We start from the raw sequence: 8,552 nt of genomic DNA on the forward strand, positions 1-8,552 counted from the left end.
CATTGCCATGAAGTAGTCAAATTAGATTGTAAAACAATTCAGCCAATGAAATTTCTCAAGCTGAATTTTTTTTGGTATAGTTGAACTTTACTAGCAATTCCTTTACTTTCAATTGTTTTTTTCTCTATTTCTTTGAATCTATTGCCATCGCATGAAAGCAAGAAAAAAAGATAAAACAAAACACTGTGACGTTAAATTAATACACAACAACTCACTAAGTTCCAGCAACTCCGGTGCTTATGTGAGTATTATCTTCTTCATCGAGCTTGGCCAAACCAAAATCAGATATCTTAGAGTTGAGATTTTTATCAAGTAAGACATTGGTAGCCTTGATGTCTCTATGAACAATCTTCAATCTTGATTCCTCATGGAGATAGGCCAAACCTCTTGCTATACCAACACAAATCTTTTGTCTTGTTGGCCAATCCAATTTCAACTCATGTTCTTCTGGACCTTCAATCAATCAAATTAATAAAAAAAAACAGTAAATGATCATGCATACATGCATCTTATCAATGACTAAAACTACACAACAAAAACAGTTAAGTGCATTAAGGTAAAATTTTACCAAACAAAGCACGAGCGAAACTTTTATTTTCCATGTACTCGTATACTAGCAACAATTGATTTCCTTCAATACAACATTCATAGAGCTTAACAAGATGAGGGTGTTGCAAAGCAGAAATCATGCCAATCTCATTCACAAACTCACGATTCCCTTGCTTTGATTTAGAAGAAAGCTGTTTGACTGCAATTATGGTGCAATCTAACAAAAGGCCCTGCATTTGAGAAACATAAACTTTTTTCATCTATGAACAAGGAACCCTTCAAAAAGAAAGAACTACAATAAGAAACATTCACTAAAAATAAAAGCTTTATTCTGCAAATACCTTATAAATAGAACCAAAACCACCTTCCCAATTTTATTTGCAGCATCAACGTTGTTTGTTGCAGCTTTGATTTGCCTTAAGGTGAATGTACCAGTTTGCAAGTTCAAACCCTTTAAATCTGAGGAAGATGCCAAGTCAGATGCATAAGCATGTCAAATTATTGACATTCCACTTAGTTTGAGACATTTTAAAGTGTATTGTGTGCATATGCACCTGTTGTGTGTTCAAACATACATACACATGCAAAGAATCTAAAGAACATATCATAAATAAATATTTATCTATATAACAACAACATTAATTGCCTTGCAAATACCTTGTTCCATCTTATTTTTCTGTCCTAGATACCTAGAACCAAAAATATAACAAAAGCACTACCAGCAACAATCCCGACCTTTGCACCTAGAGATATACCAGTTGATTGTGGTATAAAGTATGTTTGAAGAAAAAAAAAACATAAGAGTTACAATGTTAAAATTATTGTCAAGGTAATTGATACAAGAAATTATCATCCAACCAAAAGTAATTCATGAAAACGAGAGGTCTAAACTGATAATTAGGAATACTTCAATGAAAATTAACAAGACAAGGATTTTATTCTCTTATTCATCATTATGATTTTTGAATATCATTTCTTGAAGTAGTACACATCAAACTAAAAAAATATAAAATAAAAATAAAATCATAAAAAGTGGACAAAAAAGACAAATATCCATCTATTATACCATAAAAAAAAATAAAAAAAAATTGGGAAAAATATAAAAAAGCCCCCTAAACTATCAGCCGTTTTCGATTTAGCCCCCTAATGTTTCAAAAGTGATAAAGTAGCCCCCTCAAACTACCAAACTATTGCATTTTGGCCACTCCGTTTGTCAAAACCGTCAGTTTGGACGGAAATTCAAAACGACGTCATTTTGGTGGAGGGCTATTTTATCACTTTCTGAACATTAGGGGGCTAAAATGAAAACGACTGGTAGTTTGGGGGGCTTTTTTATATTTGAAAAAATTACAGTTTACCCCCCTCCCCAAAGTTGACAGCGTTTTTCAATTCGAACACCAAAGTTTCAATTTCTGCAATCCACCCCCACAAAGTTCCAATTTTTTTTCAATTCGACCAATATTATCCCAAAATTTCCATATTGCCCCTAATTTTTATTTATTTTTTTTATAAAAAAAATAAATAAATTTGGGGCTACAAAAATGGCAAGATGGCCAAACGTAGCCACCCAGAATTTTTTTTAAAATTTTTTATAAAAAATAAAAAAATAAAAATTAGGGGCAATTTGGGAAGTTTTAGATACAGTTGGTCAAATTGCAAAAATTTGAAACTTTGGGGGGATGGATTGCAAAAATTGAAACTTTGGTGTTTGAATTGAAAAACGATGTCAACTTTGGGGGGGTAAACTGTAATTTTCCCTTTATATTTTTTCCCAAATTTTTTTTTTCATAAAAGGGCATTGTAGTAACTTACCCATAACAAAATGACGTCGTTTTGCAGTTTCCGTCTAAACTGACGGTTTTGACTAATAGAGTGGCCAAAATGCAATAGTTTGGTAGTTTGGGGGGCTACTTTATTACTTTTGGAACATTAAGGGGCTAAATCGAAAACGACTGGTAGTTTGAGGGGCTTTTTTATATTTTTCCCAAAAAATTAAAAGATTCAAATTAAAATACCAGAATCCACTAAAATAGCTGAAATAAGAGGACCATAGACTCCTTTGACCGAGATATCAGTTGTCCCCTTCCCAGCCTAGTAGAAACGGATCTCTAAGGTATCATTAGTCACGGCAGCAGTAAAACTTTTTATTATTGCCTTACCCACTCCACCAGCCTCATTTACAATGTTGAAATCCTTCGATACTCGCTCTCCCTACAATATTCTAATCCATTTATGTCATTCATTTCATGCTAGCAGCTGCTTGAGTAGATGAAAGTAGAAGTATATTGTAATAATTACCTCAATGTAAATATCAAATATACGCCTTCCCAAGCTGCTATAGCTTTTATCATCGGTTAACATTATCTCCGCAAAATGGAGGTTTACTGTGTAATTTCCATTTCCCAAACAAAAAGCATAATAAGTAAGAGAGAGAGGTGAAATGCGTGCTTCCTTGTAAAGTTCAAAGAGACTAGATGAACTTTGCACAATATATTTGTCGATAGATTGAAATTTATCCATGATGTCACCAGTGCTGCTAAATGCCCAGTTTTGTTGACTCTTGTAGAATTTTGAAGGTCCACCTAGATCTGTATCAGCGTCATATGCAATACTTCCATTAATGGTTACTGCATCTCTGCCGCAATTTATATGAAGTTTGTATGATTCTGGGATAAAAGCAACAACAAATTAGTAACAACAAAATAGGTAGGCGAAATAGAATTCATATTCATCAAAAAGGAAAGAAAGAAAATCTATTCACTACTTTCAATTGATCAAACTTACTTTGATCAGGACAAGGAGAGCTTCTCAAACATGAAACCAGGCCACTGTTGGAACAATCAAGGTCCAAAGCAAGTTATTATTAAGATCAAAATTGGATTTGTGTTTACTTATATCAAGGCAACACACAAGAAAATTAATATAAAAAGATTTTGATAGATGAAGTTGATACTTACGAGTTATTTCCAGTCAAAGAGCTTGCAAACAAGTTCCTGCAGAAAATAACAAGAGAAAAGCCTAGTGAGTATGCCCATCAGCGCTTGCATTCAGACAAACATTTTTAGAAGAAAGTCTTACACACTACTTGTTTGACAACTTGATTCTCCATCCGTAAATTTGTTATATGAAAGATCACTGCACACAAAAGAAGTAACATGATCCATTATCTTCCATGATGTTTTGTTATACTTGGAAGAGATGATAATATTCAGATTTTATTGTTGTCATACTTCATTCTATACAATCCAAGAGACTACACTTAGAACTGAACTCTCAGGAGTACTAGAAATTCTTGGAAATGATTAAAACTTGTAAGCAATACATTTCTTTTAATCCTTGTAAGCTTTGATATGCCTTCACTCTCTCATTTTCATAATTGATTAGTGAAGCATCTCACAGTTTTCCAATGATAAAGATTTACATTAAATACGTCGAAGTTTCTTCACATTTGACATTCAAACCAATCAAATTGAGCAAGTTTTATCATATACAGATAATTTTGTTCAGTTTAAGAAAAACAAATCGATTCATAAAGGCAAATTAAGTTCCAGAAGAGAGCCAACGTACAAGGCACAATTATCATTAGCAATGATTAGGAAAAACAAAAAACAAAAAAAATGCGTCCACATTTTTTGTTAACAAATTGAATATATAGAATTTGGCAGAGAAGCTTACATGTTGTTCCCTTCATTCAGCATCCAACCAGGCACTGCTCCAGCTAGCAAGTTGCCGGTTAAGTATCTAAACAAAATAAAATATTAACAATTTAGTATCGTTATGTAGTTTGTCTTTAACACATCCAATGATTAAACGAATATTTATGCTTTGGATGATTTCATATTAACAATTATAAATTACATGAGATGGCATCCCTATTATAGGAAGTAGAGGTAGGAGTCTTAGCTACATATTTCCTTTGAAAGAGGATCAACTTTAACTAGGAAGTAAATTGGAAAAATCATTAAATGGATGCCAACCTTCAGTATTTTGAGATTGCCTAGTAGATCAGACAATTAAACTATTCCTTTTTCATCCCCACTAATGTGGTAATGATCACAGTCTCTCATCTATACAAAATGCTTTTGTAATTTGAAAATATACAGAGAATTTAAAATGCATACATGTAATCTGCCTTTTGTAGACCAGCAAAGCTACTTGGAATTTCTCCACTGAGTTTGTTAAAGCTGAGATCTCTGCAGGAAAATTTATAATTAAATGAATTAGAAAACAAATAGCACCTTAAAAAACCAATCCTTTCCTGAAAAATATTAGAAACAAACAACATATTGAAGTTGTCAAAACAAGAAAAGACAGTCGTTTTTATAAAAGAATGTCATAAACAAAATTAAAAGGCAATTCTTAAATCACTTAAAAATCATCTTCAGATTGAACTTGGGCCTTGGTTTAAGTTGCAAGTGGGTTGGAAAGGGAGGTCATGATTTTGGTTTTTGTTTAAAATCTTATAAAAAAGAATTTTTCTGAAGCATTTCATGGTATACAAAAAAACACAGTTGACCGGCCCTGTAAAAAACAATCATGTTCAATGTCTAGAAGGCTTTGTTGAATCTCAAGATACTCTGTCTCCGGAAAAGAAAATGAATTCTTAAGTCGGTTTAGGTCAATCAACACAAGGAGAACAAAATGAATTCTTAGCCATGCAAGAATCCTGAATGATCCATAAATTAGCATAAAAGCATTTTCTAGAGGATTTTTGAAATACCAGCAAACAGAAAAAGGGAGGAAAAAGTGGATACTATACTAACAAGTTTTTCAACATTGTCCTATCCCCGAGATATTCGGGTAGCTGTCTTGTAATATTGCAACTCCTCAATATTCTGTAAGAAAATTAAAAATATCTATGTTAACTTAAGTAGCCATAACATTGGGTACGTTGGAAAATCATGTCATTGAAACATTTCACTTACAATTTTTTCAACTGAGTCAGATTATTAAGTGGTGGAAAAGGTTCTTCAGATCCAATCAAGTCACTGATTCTCCTGAATATCAAATTCAACAAAGAATAAAGTAATTCAAATGTAATTCCATCTAAAAATTAATTACAGTTGTGACATAAAAGGTTGATACTAACAAGTCGAATAGCTTTTCCAAATGAGAAATGCCAGAAGGAATTGGCCCGCTCAAACCACTTGCCTGAATCAATCTGTTATTACCAAATTTTGATTTAATGAGGGATAATACATAACAACCATAACTAAATAACGGCAAAATCCTTTAACACAAATAAAAAAGAAAAAGGAACAAAGCTCTCACAATTTTGTAAGGTTTGTCCAGTTTTGAATATAATTGGGTATCGTTCCAGAAAATTGATTGTCACTGATCCGACTGCATTACGTTGAATGGACAAAAGGAATTAAAATAAAATAAAATAAAACGTCATATGTAATCTTAGATGAAAAACTTAATGCGGAAAGAAAGAAAGAGTAGCTTACAAGTCCTTCAATGTGATCAGCCCTGCAAATGAATCAGGCAGCTCCCCACTAAAATAATTCGAGCTCAGGAAACTATAACAACATCATCAACAACAACAACAACATCAACCTCAGGAATTCCCGCACCAAATAAAAGAGATAAGATTCTTGTAATAAAAGGGAATATTCAAAAACATCTTACAATCTTTCTATGGAAGGCATATGGTCAAGCTCTGGAGGTAGATTTCCAGAAAGTTGATTGAACTCCACCGTACTACGAATAATAAAACCGCATTATTCCTCGATTACAAAACTCTAAAAAAAAAAAAACAAAAAAAAATCACAGATAGAAACAAATGGATGATCAGAACTCACAAGCTTTTGAGAGTTGTGATGTTTGCCAGCAATTTGGGGATAGAACCCGTTAATCGGTCTCCAAGAAAGGAACTGCAATAAGACTCTCTTACGTTAAAATCATCCCTTCATGAAAACATCTATACATATATAAGCAAAACACTTAAAAATCCTCTGCATCGGATTATGCATCTCAAATGTAAAATACATTCTTGTTGCATTTGTTAACAGTACACCACTACATGTAGCAGGCACGGTTCACACATCCATCTCATTAATATATTATTTCTCTCTCCACATCTCTTTTTTGTAAAAAAAAAAACATTTCTCCTACTATTTCTCTCTCCACGTCTCTCTTTTTCCAAAAGTTAATAGGAAAAATAAAATCTTTATAAAAATAAATAAAAAATAATATTTCAATGATATAGATAAAAAAAAATTAAAAATTAAAAAAAAAAAAAAAAAGAAAGACAATCAGATGTATTATGTCTTTTAAAACTCATTACCTAAACTAGATAAAAGTGGGTTTTGATTAACAATTTTACATACAAATATGCATAAACCAATGTGATTGATCATTTAATTAGGCTCGCGTTTTTTTTTTAAATAGTCATTTTTAAAATCTGTGTTTTCAAATCACAAGGAATGAGGTGCTTTTGTGAAAACGCACAATTTTAAAAGCTAAACTACGATTTTACAGGTAAAGCTGTAATTTTGACAAATGCTTAACTGCGTTTTTAAAAATCACGTTTTCAAATTGCACATTTTAAAATCACAAATTCAAACAGACCCTAGTCGCTTCCAATGTTCTTTTGATTATTTCTCTTGTTAGATTAGCAGTGCTCAAAGTTTTCTTGTAATTCTTTGCGCCTCTGAGTCAAACAAGTTAACTAACCTAGCCCTTACGAACCAGGAGTGTTACACATATTATGTTATTTAATGTGTTGAAAATGCTCCCACAACGCATTCACTTTCATTTCATCATTTGAGACACTTGGATTCGGAACCAGCTCTGGAACAAGAGCCCTACCCTCAAGCATGCTCACCACCGCAGACATGGTAGGCCGAACTGTTGGGGAAACATTAGTGCATAAAAGAGCCACATTGATCGTCACCATAGTCTCTTCTGTCTTGTAGTTTGAGCCCAACCTTGAATCCACCAGTTCCAATAAACTTCATTTCTCTTTTAAAACAGGTGCCTGCAAACAGACAACAGGAAAAGAAGAATTCAAGAAACAAATAAAGTCGGAGTTGATTCTTCATTTAGAAGGAGTGGAAGAATGTAACGCCCCGATATTTGACCTAGCAAATATCGAAGTCATGATGCTGCAACTTTAGAAGATACAATCTTACAACGAAGTATGTATCTTTTTTTTTTCTTTTTCTATGACCTAAGAATAACTTACACAACACAATTGAGTTGACTGAAATACTTCGAGGTGATATATTATTAAATAAAATAAAAACATGGTTTTCATTACAATATATGTACACACTAGGTGTACCAAATATATGCCACAGACGGCACCTAAATTAACATAGTAATATTTATTAAGTTTACACGCATCACCATACATAATAAAAGCGATTAACATAAATGAGACTTGCTCCATAGAGTAAGCATAAATCCTTCAGCAGATGGTCTATCAACCATCAAAACCAGTAAAAGGACCATCGTCCTCACTTTCTATTCCTGCATCAAGATCTATGTAAAGATGACGTTATCATATTTACATAGGCAAACAAGTGAGTAATCTATTTTCCTAGAGATAAAGACTAAAAAGACTAAAATATATAATAATGAATGAGTTGTGAATGCAGCGTAATGACAGATTAGTTTGTGTTTTATGATAATCTTTCTTCAGCCCTCTTGTCATGAGCTCTCAGCTCGCTTACATCCGTTATGTCCCTCACACTTTAGAGGTTTACCTGTTTGGTGCTAGCAACTACACCGTCCTAGCTTAGTTATATATTAGGCCTGTTGGACGGTTATATACCTCCATCCACTGAGATACCAACAGTTCCTCGCGGCAATCCACCCAGCTTGTTCTTAAGGTGGCTATCTTATCAGCCCATTTTATTAGACACATTATGCAGCAGTTGTATTGCAAAATTATATTAATAAGACAAAATAAGAATTCCTATAACAATAAAACAAAGCTAGTAATATCCATACTTACTCTCCTTAGTGTAGTATTCTGCTCCACTTATGCATATAAA

The 8,552-nt window shown here is 32.9% G+C and overlaps 1 pseudogene; it reads right to left on the reverse strand.

Annotated features, from left to right (window-relative positions):
- Window positions 1–214: 214 nt before the first annotated feature.
- LOC132178083 (probable leucine-rich repeat receptor-like serine/threonine-protein kinase At3g14840) lies at window positions 215–7,450 on the reverse strand (annotated as a pseudogene).
- Window positions 7,451–8,552: the final 1,102 nt, after the last annotated feature.

The sequence above is a fragment of the Corylus avellana genome, chromosome ca4 (assembly GCF_901000735.1).
Source record: "Corylus avellana chromosome ca4, CavTom2PMs-1.0".
In the NCBI taxonomy this organism is placed as follows: domain Eukaryota; kingdom Viridiplantae; phylum Streptophyta; class Magnoliopsida; order Fagales; family Betulaceae; genus Corylus; species Corylus avellana.